The 17,273-nt window shown below is 38.9% G+C and overlaps 1 long non-coding RNA gene across 1 annotated transcript; it reads right to left on the reverse strand.

Annotated features, from left to right (window-relative positions):
* Positions 1-9,883: 9,883 nt before the first annotated feature.
* On the reverse strand, positions 9,884-15,573 carry LOC149310641 (uncharacterized). The gene is made up of 4 exons (XR_016281589.1): positions 15,454-15,573; positions 13,078-13,184; positions 12,749-12,835; positions 9,884-10,239 (listed from the first exon to the last, which is right to left on the reverse strand). It is a non-coding gene; the product is annotated as an uncharacterized LOC149310641 (long non-coding RNA).
* Between the last annotated feature and the right edge of the window lie 1,700 nt (positions 15,574-17,273).

Here is a 17,273-nt window from a genome sequence, read left to right on the forward strand (position 1 = left end):
GCAACCAGGTATGAAAATACATTCTTGTTATCACGTCAATGCGAATGGCCCGATCCGCAGAAGCCCCAGATCTGAGCTGCAGAAACCTCGTCTGATAAACGCCATAGCCACCCTCTCCATTCTTAATCTTCTTCTGATTTCCTGACTGCAGTCCCCATTTCTATCACTGTAACCACTTGGTTACCCTCTGGCAATACCCTTCTTAAACTATTCTAAGCAGAATACTTTAAGAAGTCTGGAAACCAAGCATGATGAGGTATGTTTAGCCTCAAGAAAAGAAGATGAGAGAGATTAAGGGCTATCAGTTGGAAGATGGAACAAGCATGTTTTCTGCTGATCCAAAGGATGGGGCCTGAACAAATGAGGTTGGAATTACATAAAAAGAGATTCCAACTAAACATTATGGAGACTTTCCTGACAATAAAAATTGCTCAGAGGTGGAACAGATGACCTTGGAAGGCTTTGCCCTTTCCTTCATTGGAGAGTGCATCTTTCAGGGGATAAAAATGGCTACCAGGCACACAGTGCAGACAATTCTAAGAAAATTATTTTTAAACAAATTTCAGCTCAACTTCACCTCAAACTCATGAGGATAGGTCAGCAATGTAGGACAGATGTATGTGTGGTGACACTCTGTAGTAGAGATTTCTACAGCATATGAAACAGGCTGTAAGATTTCAAAATTGGTTTGTTTAATAACTCTTGATTTCCTTCCTGCCATTACATAGTCTGGCTTAAGAATGATTGCTTTCATCAGTAAGGCTCGAGAATAATCAGAATGAACTGTGCAGAGTACATCTTTTTGTTTTCCATGACTATAGGAGACATGAGTTGTTTACTTTCCTTTTCCTAATAGCAGCAGAAATGTCAGCTTTTAATCAAATAAAGTGGGTCAGGGAAAAATCTGAGGCAATATAATTAAACATTTGATATTAATATAATCAGTAGTCATGCTATTTAGTTTTCCATAAAAAATAACATGCATGCCTCTTAAAGAAGGTAATGTTTACTGGGCATAATTTATTTTGGATACTCAAAAATATTTTTGAGTTCACTATTAACTTTACAAGTGGTCTAAGAATAATATGTGATGGAAGTAAAGCACTGGCAGACTTTTGTTTATTAGGAACATGATTATCTGAAGGACAATGTTTTCCCTCAGCTTGTTCAAGTGTTGAGACCGTTCTCTTGGTCCCACCACCTTCACAGGCACACTTGTTCAGAAAGGTAAGTGAAGGAGAGTCTTCTAGGTTTATGAACTTTTCTCTAAGGGAGGCTAAACTGGTTGCCTCCTTGCTGTCCTTCAAACAAGCTTTTGAGAACAGTTTGACAAGAAAAAGGCTCTCCTTAGTGTGCAGAATTCTTTTAATCTGCTTTTTGGTGATATATTTTTTTTCATTCTGTGGATTATTTTCTTTAATTTTAAACATATTTTCATATATTTTTCTTTTTTTGCATTTTTACTTGTATTTCAAACACCTTGAATTCATGGTTTGGAGCGACAGCAGGCTATAAATAAATCAATATAATATAATACAATATATATTGGAGCAGTGTGGTGCAGAGTATTAGCACAGGACTCCAAGAGACCAGGGTTCAAATCCACAATCAAACATGCAAACGTTACTTTGGCCAAGTCACACTCTTTAAGCCTTAGAAAAAAGCAATGACAAACCTTCTCTAAATAAATCTTTCCATGAAGACCCTGTAATAGCGTCTCCATAAATCAGAGTCAACTTGAAGACATATAACAACAATACAAGGCAAAATAAGTGCTTACTAGACTTTTAACCTAATAAAATACAGCACTTTTCCAATTAGATGTTCCAGAAGATTAAGGTAGAGTTGTTCATGCAAGGGCTTAGGCCAAGAGCACCAGCAGTCTGTACTGAATGCTTTTGGAGATCCTCCAGGCTCAGTGGAGCCATGTCGTGTTCTGGCCCACTCCTAGAACACTACGGTTCTGAAAACTAACTCTTTTAAAAATAAGACTATGAATGTTTTTACAGGCTGCCAAAAAGAGCACAACAAGAGCACAGGTGTTACCTCTTGGTGATCTGATCCTGATGTCTTTATCTTCCTTCAGTATCACCAGTCCAAGTTACAGTGTGTATCACTGGCCTAGGAAACAGCTGAATTAACAGCTAGTTCCTACAGCTTCTGGCAGTAAATCCAACGGTACTTGGGGTTTGTAGGTTAGACCACTGTCATAAGTTTTTATAGCCTAGTAAACCCAGAGTTTGAAAAAGTTTCTTTTTGGACTACAACTCCCAGAATCCCCTTGAGTAAACCTGACAGTATTACTCAGCTGCTGCTACTGGCCAGTAAATGAACTACCAGCTATTAGATATTTAATGTGTAATTTAATGAGATGCCAGCACTAGTTTTGGGGTGCGTTTGGCATTTTTCAGTGCTGTGAGCAAGCTCTTGGTTTCATACCAAGACTGTGGGAAACATAGGCTGGCATTCTACTGGGTCTCCCAATAATGTAACTACAACTACAGACATGAAGATGGCAGTAAGAAGGAAAAAGCTATACATGGATGAGCAGCAAGGACAGTGAGAAAAGTCTGGCAACTGTGGAAGGAGAAGGCTACTGGTTGGGTTATTTGATTTATTTTTATATCCCATCTTTCTCCTAATATGGGATCCAGACAATTTACAGTGTAAATTAAACCAGAATACAGATAAAACAAGGCATAACATAAAATTTTAAAATATTAAATAAACCATTCTATTAAAACAATTTAAAAGACACTTAAAACATAACAGCACTGACTTTGAAAAATGGCATGCTCCAGTTGAAGGGCCTTCTACAACACCTAGTTAACAATCAAAGGCCTGGGTAAATAAAGAGGTCTTTGCTGATGGAAAGAGAACAGAGAGGGAGCCAGCTTAGCCTCATGAGGCCCTCTCCTCTGTAACCTCACTAGGAACTCTCTCTTCTATAGGCTCACCAAACATTTCTGTAATGGTGGTGGGACCAAGAGGAAACCCTCCACTGAGGATCTTAAAACTCAGGCTGATTCATATCAGGAGATACAATTTTTCAGATAATTTGAGAGCAAGCTATATAGGGTTTCATATGTCATAACCAGCACTTTGAATTGTGCCCAGAAACGAACCAATGGCTAGTGGCGATGTTTCAACATCCCCTATATACATCCCCTATATTCAGCATTTTGGACCATCTGCAACTTCTGAACAGTTCCCAAAGGCAGACTTATATTGTTGTTGTGCTTTCAAGTCATTTCCAACTTATGGCAACCCTAAGGCAGGGTTTTCTTGGCAAGATTTATTTAGAAGGGGTTGCCATTGCCATCCTCTGAAGCTGAGAGAGTGTGACTTGTCCAAGGTCACGCAGTGGGATTCCATGGCTGAACTGGGATTTCAACCCTTGGTCTCTGGAGTTGTAGTCCAACACTCAAACCACTACACCATGTTATAGTAATCCATGCTGCTTGTTTCCCAAATGTCTGGCTTCTGGGCATGGGGAATCCTTGGAGGCAAGATACTATGGGAGGGATGGCTTAGTTAATTACTGTGGTGCAAGTTGATTTTCTAATCTAAGCCATCCCTCTCAGAGCGTCTTGGCTCTGGAGACCCCTCTGGAATCCAGGCATTTGGGAAATGAGTGGCACAGAGCCAACAAACTTTACCTGCTGTTGTTACTGGCAACTCCCTCTGCAGATACAACCAGATGTGTTGCAGATCACTACGCATGTGGTGTACACCAACAGAATTCCAGGCACCTTTATTTTAATATGTGGTACAACCACCACCACTGCAGAAGGAATTGTTACTGGGCAAACAAGTGAGAGGGTTTGTCCTTGTTTTAGTGACCTCCAAAGAAAAAAGGAGTTATAAACACAAAAAAAGGAAAAGTGCCATGCTCTAATGAAAGTCAGGAGATTAAAGTACAAGACTTCATTTAAGCTCTTGATGGATTTCATTTGTCAAGCATATTGGCACACTCCAGAATAATTTTTCATCCTGTGCTGTCAAATTTTCTATACTGGAGAAACAGTATAGGTCTTATCTCAGCCTATTTAATTGAATGGAATACAACCAGGATAGCCCAATACATTTTGTCTATATGGGCTAACAGCAGATGGGGACAAAGGGTGTTTCATTTGTCTGAATTTGATACAACACTAGCAACATTAATGCTCCAATAATCTCCCTGTTGAGCCAGAAATATTGAGGAAAACTCTAGATGTTATCTTTGAAAGTGTTATATCAGCCACTGCAGAGTCTGCCCTACTGTATTCAACGATCCTGTTTGATGTATTCCTTCTTCGACTTTTGACTGATAAATATGTTTCACTCTTTTAGATTTCTAACAGAAAACACACAATAAATATTCTGACTCTCACTTCATTTCAAGATGTCCTTTTTCCCTTTCCTTTTTTTTTAAAAAGGTCAATTATATTGAAAAATCAGGACTGAGCAAAAATAGTAAACTAACTGAATGCAGTATTTAGTTATTATTTTTTAATTTTTTAACATCGACAACCTGATTTTCAGTCAAAATCAAGATATAGCAATAGCTAAGATAATATACAGTACATTCAAAGGATACATTGGTACATTTTAGGCTATTGTGGCACTTCAAGACTTTTCTGACTTATGGCAACCATCAGGCAAACCTGTAACTGGGCTGGCAGAATTTGTTCAGAGGGAGACTTGCCATTGCCTTTCTCTGAGAGAGTGCAATTTGCCCCAGGTCACCTAATGGGATTCCATGGCCAAGCAGGTATTCATATCCTGGACCACCAGTGTAGTCCAACACAGAAAACAATACATCATGTTTGCTTCTTCAGGAGTCTCCAAAACAACCTCAAATGCACTCTATTGGCCATAGGGGGCATTTTCACCATATTTTAGGGGAGCAGGCAGTTTTAGTCCCACAAGACCTTAATGTTTTAATCCACCATGACCTTAGCAGATAAAAAAGCTGTGCAAAAACTAATAAAATGCATTTCAACAGGGAGAAATTTAGGATACTACACCTGTGCAGTAAAAATGAAATGCACAGATATAGGATGGGTGACACCTTCCTATCTAATACCCCAGAGGCAAGATCAGAATTCAAAATGACCTTAACAGATTAGAAAGCTGTACCAAAAGTATCAAAATGAATTTCAATAGGAAAATATTACACTTGGGCAGTACAAATGAAATGTAAGATATTACACTTGGACCATAAAAATGAAATGCACAGATATAGGATGGGTGATACTTGGCTTGAGAACAGTACATGTGAAAGGGATCTAGGAATCAAAGGGCTGGAACAGACCGGCAGTAGGCGCCAGCTTGGGGGCAGCATGGGGGCATGGCATTTAGATGATGAGCACTCCAGTGCCAGCATCATGCCGCCCGATTGTCAGATGGTGGGCAGCATTGTGGCATTCCAGCAGCGCGGCATTCAGACATCACATGCCGCAGGAGTGCCACAAAGCTGAGCAGCAGCAGAAAGGTTACCCTTTTGTCAGCTCAAAAAGGAATGGCATTTTGCCACCCCTTTTTAAGCGAGAAAAGTGTGGTTGGCACAGCCCTTATCCGGTACTCAAAGGGGCTGTCTGTTTTGGCCCTTGGTTGATCACAGGCTGAACATGAGTTACCAATGTGATGCAGTAGCTTAGAAAGCCAATGAAATTCTAGGTTGCATCAAAAGGGGTATAGTGTCTATCTAGACTGAGAGAAGCTGGAGTGTGTGTAGAAGAGGGTGACCAAAATGGTCAGAGGTCTGGAAACCATGCCCTATGAGGGTTAGCTTAGGGATCTGGGTATGTTTAGCCTGGATAAGAGAAGATTAAGAAGTGACATTATAGCCATGCTGAAATATTTGAAGAGGTGTCATACTGAGGATGGAGCAAGCTTGTTTTCAGCTGCTCCAGATACTAGGAGACAGATCAGTGAATTCAAGCTATAGGAAGAGATTCCACCTAAACATTAGGAAGAACTTCCTGACAGTAAGAATTTCTCGACAGTGGAACATACTCCCTCAGAGCATGGTGGAATCTTCTTCATTAGAGGTTTTTAAACAAAGATTGGATGGCTATCTGTCAGGGGTCCTTTGATTGTGGATTCTGCAGGGCATGGGGCTGGACTGGATGGCTCTTGTGGTCTCTTCTAACTCTAGGATTCCATGTTTTTTTATGTGGTGGGATCATCATGATGTGATTTTGCTACAACATTTTTTGTGCAGTGAACGTTTCCAAAATGGTGATGTCATGAGAAATTTATTGTGTCCTCTGGGGGGAAAACTGAGATAGGTTTTCCAGGATGTAGTAAACCTCACTGTTGAAAAGACATTCCAAAGAAATGCTCACCATTGTTTAACATTGCAACGTCTGACCTAGGCACCTCCAGGACTGGGCACAGCCAAGGGGGTTTGTCACCTTAAAAAGTAACTTTTCCAGGTTCTGACTATTAGGCAACAGGGTAAATGTGACCCTGCTGGTGCTCTTGGACATCTCTTGAATCCATCATTGACCAGAATGGAGACTGTAGTCAAGAAATCAGAAGAAGATTAGGACTGGGAAGGGTAGCTATGAAAGAACTAGACAAAATCCTAAAGTGCAAAAATATACAACTGAACACTAAAGTAAGGATAGTCCAAGCCATTGTTTTCCTCATTACCATGTACAGATAGATGCAAGAGTTGGACAGTGAAGAAAGCAGATAGAAAGAAAATCAACTCAATTTGAGATGTAGTGCTGGAGAAGAGTTTGGGGCCAGAATGCTGCAGAGGCAGCCTAGATTATTCTGGCAAATGTAGGTGAGAACTAAAATGTAATAATCCCAGGAGTCAGAATTCTGCACTGTAGATCTGTAGTACACTTCCCCACACTGTAATACTAGAGATCGCTAGAAGATAATTCTAAGTATCTCACCAAATTATATCTCCATGGATTCCATTGGATGGAAGCATGTAAATTAAGGTGGTATCAGCTATTATAACAGTGGAATGCAAATATAATGCTTCATGAACTATCTGATGTGGCAGATTGGCATTTTCCCCCAAATGTGCTGTGCTCTACTAACATATTACTGCTGTATTATTGTCATATTTCATAGTATCCTGGAAACTCAACATGGACTACTATCCAAAGGCTCATGGATCAACCCTGGTCCACAGATAACCATTTTTGGTAGCACTGGCCAAGATAACAAATTCTACAAAATCTGTTCTCTAAATTTACCAGCTCTTCCAAACTGGTCTAAAGAAGTGTAAGCTCTCACAGTATACGTTGTCTATTTTTCCTGTGTATTGCCAGCTACTGTCACCTCCACAAACACTTGACCCCTGCACTTGTGTTCTTTTCTGTTCTTTTTATGGAGCTGTTTGTTGCTGGAAATAGTGATTTCTTGGATGCTTACTAGAAGGTTTTTTTTAAATTGGGGGCTTTGTTTGTTGAGGTTGGGGTATATTCCTACCTATGTTTTGAAGGGAATGTTATTTTTATTACCATTAAACTGAATCAGTGCATCAGTGAACTAGTGAAACAGCATTTCAGTGCAACAGTGGTTTTTTTTAAACTTTTTTTTACTATTTCACTGATTTATTATGAAGCTATAACTCCAAAAATAAATTTAAAAGTAGAAAAAAGAGATAAAATGATGAACAAATTCCCTTTACATTTCCCACCATCCACCTTGAAACTATCTGGCATGCAAAGACTATATCATAGTACACACCACTGAGGAAGTGGTAAAAACCTGCCATGAACCACAGTCGATGCACATGTACCCCTTAAAGTTTGTTTGATTCAATATGTGTTGGAATATTTTTTAAAAAAACAGCAGTCGGGTAGGAATAAAAAGTTGCGGCTGTTGAAGGGGGTTGCCTAGGAAAACAGAAACTTCATTTGGATGCTTTTTAAAAAAAAAACTTAAGGATACCAGAACTCCCAGCAACATTTGTCCTGCCTGTTTCTCCCCATATCTAAATATCAATACTGTATTTGGATCTGTATCTGTGATCTTATTATTGTTCAGATGGTCCTGATGTCCAGAAAGGTGCCCAAAGATTCCAACTGACAATATAAGCTACCTATTCCTTTCTTGTGTGGGTAGAGCAGATGGAAAACGTCACGGTCAGTAGAATTTATACCAAGCAGATGATGATATTTCATATGCTAAAAGGAGCTCTTGGCAAAACAGATTTTATAGTCAGTTGCTTTTTATCTGTGCATGCAAGACTGGGCTCAGAAATGTGTTAACGTACCTTCTAGCTTTCCAGAATGCTCTGAGGGGAAAAGGGTCATGCGCAGCAGTCTGAAAATCAACATTTTTGATCTGCACCTTCAGTACAAATGGCCCTGTCAGAAAGTGCCCAGATGGAATATAGAAACAGTTGGAATTTGTTTAGCAAAAGACCTTTATTAATCATTCTTCCACACTGCTGGATTATTATTTTTTATGGTGATCCATCAAAGTAATATGTGTTGTCCAGCTTCTTCCCAGGCCCCAGAATAAGTTTTATTGTCCTGAGAGTTTTAGAAACAGTAAAAACCACCAACAGCCATAATATTCAGATAACTCATTCCACTGGAAAGAAGGAAATTACGTTCAACGCAATCCTCCCGTCTGTGGGTTGTTTTTTATTTTCTCTTCTCTGAGATTGAATTTCCCTCACACAACCAGGATAAGATAAACAGTACACAAATACACTGGTCTGCTGCAGAGGAGTGACTCAATAAAACATTATCTTTCCCACATGCCACCAAATAAATTATGGATGGTAAAACAATTAAGACATAACAAATATAATACTTTGTTTTGTGTGAAAGGTTTTCACATCCTTGATGACTGAATGTCAATGATACTGACACTTTTTTTTTCCTGGATACAGAGAACTGGATGATAAGTTGCCTCTTGCTACCATGGAGGATGATGGTATAAGATAATTTGACTTACTTTTTTGTTTTGCTTAAAGAAGAGACAAAATAAAGGCCATTCAGTAATGAAATGCCTGCTGTTCTCTCAATCTCTCTCTCTCTATCGCACGCACACGCACACAATCATACTTTTTTAATGATGAGAAAGGAAAGTCTGCTCAAGGATGATGTACAACACTTGTGAAGATCTGGAGACTGTAGGCTTTGCAAATGTAGTCTCAGTTCAGAGATCTAGACTCTGACAAATAATAGATTTAGCCCTGTAATTGCTTGGTCTCTGGAATTTGTCTTGCTCTCCCCATTTTTCCCCTTTTTCAGGTAGCTGGGGGAAAGCTCTAACCCTTAGATCTTCAGATGAATATGCTGCATGTTACTCTTACAGCAGTATTAATCATCTGCTGTACCAGCTCATTTGCTTGTGACCTTCAACAAAGGCCAAAGCATCAAAGACACTCATTTTTTTAAGATTAGCAATATTACATTTCCTATGAGCACCTAACAGTGATTAGCTTTTCTTCTGCCTATAGATTTGAATTAACTGCACTAATAAAATTCAATTAAAACTCCATATTTCCACAGCAGATATCAGCCCATGCTTCTTTCCTCAGGGTCCTTAGACTGTTGTTGTCCAAAGTATATATATATAACAGGTAGAAAGACAGTCATGGAAAGGATAATGCAAAGTACATTAGTGATATACAGTGAGAGAGGACCACAGCCCCAAACAGGGAAAGAACAGCTACTTAAAATGAATTCCAGTATCCAAGGCCAGACTAACTGGCTCCAAGGGTATAAAAGGAATTTGCAAATGCAATCTAGTCAGAACCGCTTTCAGTATTCTTGGAGAGCAGCATAGTGTGAATAACCAACAAGGTGGTAGAACACAATTAAATAGTGTAGAACACATTATTAAACAGAATGCTATGATTACTAAAAGCCAGTATGGGTTTCTCAAAAAAAGTCATGCCATGCTAATGTTACCCTCTTTTTAATTTTATTTTACAGAATTACAAGCTTGGTAGATCAGGGGAATGCTTTGGATGCAGTGTTGCTTGAACCTAGCAAGGCTCTTGACAAAGTGCCCATGATACAGTGTGACCAGATGTTCTCCTTTTCCAGGACATGTCCTACATTTCAACCTTTCGTTCAGGAAGAATTCCAAAATGTCCTCCATTTTGAGCATGACTAAAAAGCCCACTGTTGCTGTTGGATGCAGTGTCTACTTGTCATCCCTGCAAATAGGGAGATAGGATGGAGCCTTCTAAAGTTCTTTTTTCCTAGGAGCAGCAACAGCAGACAAGATTTGCCCCCAGAGTTCAGGATGCATTTCTTTCTTAGAGGGGAAAAGGGACAGCAAACATGTTAGTCAATGGGCTGCTTGAAGACATATTGCAAATGTTGAATTTCCCCCCTTAATTTCAGCATAATGGACAAATTAAAGGTATGATTTAAATGTGAATTCAGTCAAAGGTTTGTTTCTGGTAAAGTATAATTTTAAGCATTTGTCTTGCTCAGAGTTGCAAAGCAGCAAGGCATTTTAACAAAGAAAAATAATAAAATACAGTATATGTAATATAGCTGAAAATAATCCATATGAAAAGAATTTATATTAGTGTTTTTAGCTTTTATTTTGTAAGATCCTACATAATTAAAAGACAAATGTTACTGTTTGTATTCCATTAATTTTTTTATGTGGAAAAGAAGTCTAGTTATCAAAGACTTTGGAATCCTGATATTGAAATCAAGAAGCTCCACCTTTACTTTATGATGTCTCTAAACCACTAATACTCACAGACATGTCTTTGTTGTTGTTCTTTTGTCCTTTGTTGTCAACTATTTCATGAGACAGAATCTTACATTTATTTTTAAAAAGGCAAATATTGCTTCCCATACTGTGTTACAGTGCTAAATAATAAGGGGATTCTATTGCTTGGTTAGCCTGATATATCCATTCCTTTTCATATTTTCTTGCTCACAAATATTCTGTTAGATTGAAATTGCTGGTACTGAATGGAGGAACACACAATTGTTTCCCACCAAGAGGGATCCACTTAATGTATCAGCCTGGTAGCTGCTCAGGAATGATGGGAGATAGCTTAAATCTCAAGGTTGAGTGCCAAACTGCTGATTGAATTCTGCGGTACTGGAAAACACAGCATATATCACAAGTCACAGTAGGTTACATGATGTGTCTTTGACATTTCCTGCTGTTAATTTTTTTTAACTATTTCATCTCAAAATATTGCATTTAAAAAAAAGAGCAAATGGGAAAGATTATATTCCATTTTACTTACAGATTCAAAATAAGCGGCGTAATTTCTAAACATGACCATAGTAGTCACACTATTTTTTTTCATCTGGCTATAAGTGGAGGGGGGGGGGGAATGTAAGATAAATACTTTTCTTGTAATGAGCACCACAATAATGAATGAGAAAATGATTGCAGAATGACAACGAAACCAGTAGGAGTGGATAGAACGTGTGCTCCCTCTTCTGGCCATCCATAGGCAGAATAAAGCAATAGCAATGTATTGCCTGTTCTTGCCAGTATCCTTCAGTGCCAGAAATGCTGAACTCAACATCATACCTGCACCATTACAGACATAGACTTACAGACATAGCCTGTCAGAGGAGATTCGATGTATGACTAGTCTTGGTTGCTTTAAAAAGGCAATCAAGACATATTAATCCAGGCCTTCCCGGATTAATATTTTAGCAGCCTTGTATTTAATCATTGAACAACTGACCTAACTATGCCTTGTATTTTTAACAATTGTTTTAATAACTGCTTAATAATTGAATTGTATTTTATTGTGGATGGGAGGGTTTGGGATACAATGGTAGCAAGCGATTAGCTGCTTTTATCGGGATATAGATTATTATTATTATTATTATTATTATTATTATTGATTTAACTTCATAGTATGCCATCATAGTGTCATCCTATAGAATCCTGGAATTTATAGGCCATTGAGGTACTTAGAATTCTCTGCCAGCCAGCTCTGGGACTCTAACTCTACAAAGAGGACTAGAGCTCTCTATCAGAAAATTCTGAAGACCTCACCAAAGTACAACTCTCAGGATTCTATAGAATGGAGCCATGGCATTCAAAGTAGCTGTTGTTGTGGGCTTTCATATCATTTCCAACTTATGGCGACCCTAAGACAAACATGTCATAGTTTTTGTTTTGTTTGTTTGGGGGGGGGGGGGTCAAGATTTGTTCAGAGCAGGTTTTTTTCCTCCCTCTTAACCTGAGAGAGTGTGACTTGCCTCAAGTGACCCAGTAGTTTCCATGGATTCAAACCCTGGTTTCCATAATCTTAATCCAATGCTCAGCTCACTACACCATGCTGTAGCATCTAACAGATAAACTATAGCCAGCATGATGTAGTGGTTCGATCACTAGGTGATCTCCCTGGTGATTGAAGTTCAATTCTCCATTCAACAATGGAAATCCACTGGGTGACATTTGGTGGGTCACACCTTACAGTCACCATAAGCTGAAATGACTTGAAGGTACACAACAATAGATACATCACACTTCAATAATGTTTCTAAAGTTCAGTTCATTTGAGAAAATTCAGATCAATGTACAAAAAGGATCTGGTGATTTTCTATTCAAGCAAATGCTCAGGTCACTACCATCCACTTTGGGTAAAAATGCATTGTTTTTGATCCAGTCTGGCTTTTACTTAGAGAAGCCTTTACTGCTATTTTTAGCTTTTTGTAAATACATTTGCTGTTGCTATATTTTCTTACATTATGTAATCCACTTTGAACAATTTTTCCTTTCTTGACAAAAAAAAAAGCAGTGTTAACACTGAAATTCATCTTACACTCACCTTGTGTGTATGTTGAAATTGGGGGCGGGGGGGGGGGGCTAAAAGTCAGTAGAAGCAAAGTTGTGCCGTTGATTTCCTCTTCTGGAGCTAATGTAACAAAAATGACCATAAAACTTACATAAAACAAACCCACAACTCATTAAAGAAATAAATTGTTTTCCCACCACACAATCCACCTATTTAAAAACACAGCACAATATAATTTGAGATGATAATACTTATGGGGGTAATATACAAGCCAAATTCATTCATCATTTTATTTTTTATATAGTTATGTTTTCATGTTTGACTTGAAAACGACTTCTTTTCCATTTCTGCTGCCCACTCACAAGCTTTAAGAAAGGAAAGAAAACTGTGAGAGTGCAATTAGGTCCTTCTGGAAATCTTTGTTATGGTTTCTTTCTACATCCGCATAAGTGGTCCTATGGGGCATAGTCTGTAGCAAAAAAGGAAAGACAACAAAAGCATTAATGTCACATAGCAGAAGGGAAGACAACAGGAGTAAGCACTCAAGCATTTTGTCACTCTTGTTTGTTTTCTGGGACTACTTCAAAGACTTGTTTCAGTAGGGTAGAAATTTGGGACAGCACATTTCCCCACAACTTTAGGACAGAACTGGCCCATTTCCACACCACAAGAAACAGCTACTCAGGTGTAGGTGATGTGCTGCAATTTCTTCGATCTCCATCTCCTTTGTGGGTGAAAGCTTTTGGGTGGGACTTTGTCCTATAGCTGTAAAGACTGGATAGACCTGATTAGCATGGCAAATTTGACCCATGGCTGAGACGTTCTAGTATGCTGAATATATATTTTTCAGAGACAGGCTTAAATTGCATAGGCTTAGGGGCTCTTCAGACCAGCCAATAAGGCCGGCCTGGGGGTGGAGTCAGGGCATCGCATCCACATGATGCACACCCCAACTCTACCTCCCAGGGCGCTGTGATGCCACACAATGCAGCACCAAAGGAGCGTCATATAGCTGCGGCACCATAGCTATCGCATCTTTTTTGCGGCTCCTTTTTGCACCCCAGAAAGGTTGGATCAGGGCTGTGGCGTGCGGTTGCCTGTCATGCCATCCCTTAGAGGCTGTGTGTACAGCCCCTTAGACTTCTTGGAATCCTAGAACTGGTTGGGAGTGGTTACTCTGGGCAGAAAGTCTCAGATTTTACATTCCTGTTGAGTGTTTGCATTGTTCTTTATGACAGAAGGTTTTGAAGGCACCTTCTTTCCTGCTGATATCTGTTTTTAGGGTAGTTAGTTACAGATCATCTCTCATGTTGAATATTACACTCTATATACAAAGAGATTGGAAAGTAAACCCAGATATTCCCCATCCCAGAGAATATTCTTCACTGGCTAAATATTCTCTTTAGATAAATAAATAAGAGTCCATAAATCATGTGAAATGAAAATACGTACATCGGGGGTGTAAAGGACAGGCTGTGGGCAGCACTTCAAGGTGACCTAGCAGGTTAGAACCTGCAGCCATGGGGCAAAGTATGCATAGATGTACATTGATTTATTCCAATTTCCAGTTGGAACTAATTGGGCTGACCTCCCAGTCTAGATCCAACTTAGTAAATCTGAAAAAAGTTCCAGGGTTCCAAAATGGCTCCTAGATGTGAGAACATCTTTGGACACTTGTGTTATTCTCTATTCCTGTCTTTGTCATGCTTAGATTAGATTCACTAAAACTGATGGGATTTAATTTAGCAATGATTAACTTAATTTAGTAGGTCTATTCAACCTGGATCCAAATTACTATATTTTCATTATCTACCTAACAGTGCACATGTGGTCCATATAACAACCATCTAAATGTGCCATAAATTCCTCTCTGATTAGCAACAGTCATCATATGACATATTGTACATCATGAATCAGCTCCATTTATGACACCAAGTGTTGTTAGGCCATAATTTTCATAATTTTTATATCTTGATCAGCCTTTCATAGGCATATTTCCTGCACCACCAACAGATTTTGTACATTTTCAAATATAGCAATACATGTATTCAGTCTATGCTGAAATATAGTTGTCATAAAATATGGTCTACCCTACCTCTGAACATTCCTGGATTGAGGGCTGATCTGTAGATACAAATTTGAATCTGCAAACTGTAACTCTTTATTTTGCTTCACTCTATGATTCTTTGTTAAAGTCTTCTGAGGGGCTCTACAGACTGCCCCTAAGGGGTGGCAGGATGCCACCCCTTTTTTTGGCAGATTGGGACCATGGTAACCTCACGTTGCAGCCCTGATCCAGCCTTTGTAGGGCACAAAAAGGAGCAGCAAAAAGCGGCTCCTTTTTGTACCCTTCAAAGGGCACCATAGCCGTGGCGGCATGGCTGTATGGCATCATCTGGACGCAGCACTGGGGACGAGCCATGATGACATGCACCATCTGGAGCGGTGCGCAGCATCATGGCACTCTGGGGGCAGAGTCAAGGCATGCGTCGTCAGGCCTTTTGGGCCGGTCTGTATAGGGCCTGAAAGTGTGGTGCAATGTTTCTTTTTATTATACATTTATATGTCATTTGTATTTATTAGGCCCGCTATCAAATAAATTCCATAGATGTCATACTGTAATTAAAAAATGCAAACCCAGTAATAAAATAAAAACAATCTAAGAGAAGTCAACAAACACCAGCAGAAACAATATGAAAGATTTTTTTTAAAAAAAGAACTGTACAAAAATAAATTACCAAGAACAGATGACACACCAACACTGCTATTTGAAGGTGAAAAGACAGAATACATTCAAATCTGCCAAGAAAAGTGGAAACCAAAACAGTGGTCCACAGACTAGAAACACTCCAAAGACAATGAAGTCTGAAAGAAAGGAATTATCAGGAATTGTATTAATCACTGGACTATTTCATTAATTTCTCATGCAAGGAGAGTGATGTGCAAGATTTTATAACAAAGACCTTTACCATACATGGAGTGTAAAATGCCAGACATCCAAGCTGGGATCAGAAAAGGAATATTTATTTATTTATTTAATATGTTATCTTGTGGTAGAGACACTAGAGATCATATTGCAAATATACAGTGATTAATGGAGTGTACAAAAGAATCTCAACTCATACTTTGTAGGTTATAGCAAAGCCTTTGATTTGTAGATCATGAAAAGCTATGGCTCACTCTAAAAGAAATAAATATGCCACAACATTTGACTGCCCTGATGCATATCTTGTCTTTTTTAGATTGTAAGCCTGACGGCAGGGAAATGTCTAATTAACAAACTGTAAGCCGCTCTGTTAGCCTTCTGGCTGAAGAGTGGGGTATAAATATTTATTATTATTATTATTATTATTATTATTATTATTATTATTATATCTACAACTATATTCAGTGGTTGGGCTGGGAGGGCACCAGGATTCCCAAAGGTTCCCAAGAGAAACACTGTACATTTGTTCCCTGTTCTTCAACATTTTTATACTATTGTTTTTTAAAGGGGAGTAGTGCAAATAGTGTGATTCCAGTGTAATCCTCCTAAGGATTAATGCTCAGAGAAATGGCAAGGTTCAGAAAAAGTTTAAGGAATAAATAAAGAGCAATGTACAAAGAAGCCAGCATGGTGTAGTAGTCTAAGTATTGGACTATGATTCGAGACCAGAGTTTGATTCCCCACTCTGCCATGCAAACCCACTGGGTGACCTTGGGCATACTCTCTCAGCCTCAAGGAAAGGCAATGGCAAACCTCCTCTGAACAAACCTTGGCAAGCCTCTCATTGCTGCATAGCGGCGGCTCCCAGCCACCTCTTCCTGGCTTTCTGTACCGTGCCAAATACACCTTTTCTTAACAGCAGAAGTAAAACTGGATAAGACTTTTTCCAGTCAATAATTTCCCACTGCAGTTTGCACAGCTATAGGATTTTAGTACATGAAGATTGTGGTATTTAATCCAGAAATGTGGTGGGTGGCAATGTACATTTTTATTTTGTTGAATATTATTTAGAGAAAGAGTGTTGTTATGGTTAGTTTGTCAGCATGACTTGGATTCAGAAGATCACTCTGCCGTTAAATTGACTGTTTCACATCGGAAAAGTCACTCTCTTTTAACCTGACCTACCTAACAGTACTGTTGTGAGGATAAAACAGGGGTGGGAGAACCATAGACATCTCCTCATGTCCTTTGGGGATAGATGATATAAAAATGTAATAAATAACAATTACTGTTGATTTTTCTACATATTTATTGTGTGAGAGTAGATTAAATGACTCATTGTGACTTCTAATGAGAAACAGTTTCCTCAGAGCTCTTTTAGAATTTTTTTTAAACGTTATTCATTTAGATGAAACATTGGTAATGATATGGATAATAAGAATAATTGCAATGATAGTCCGTTTAGCACACTGATAAGAAATTCTGATTTACTGTTTATAAATTCTCCATAACAGGGATGGAAAACTAGATACTCTCCAGATGTCGCTAGACTGCAGCTTCCAGCATCCTTTCCCATTTCATTATGTTGGCTAGGCTTGTGGGGAGCTGTAGTCCCATAATATCTGGAACATG

The sequence above is a fragment of the Sceloporus occidentalis genome, unplaced genomic scaffold (genome assembly GCF_023333645.1).
Source record: "Sceloporus occidentalis isolate IW3139 unplaced genomic scaffold, rSceOcc1.0.p SCAF_6, whole genome shotgun sequence".
In the NCBI taxonomy this organism is placed as follows: Eukaryota; Metazoa; Chordata; class Lepidosauria; order Squamata; family Phrynosomatidae; genus Sceloporus; species Sceloporus occidentalis.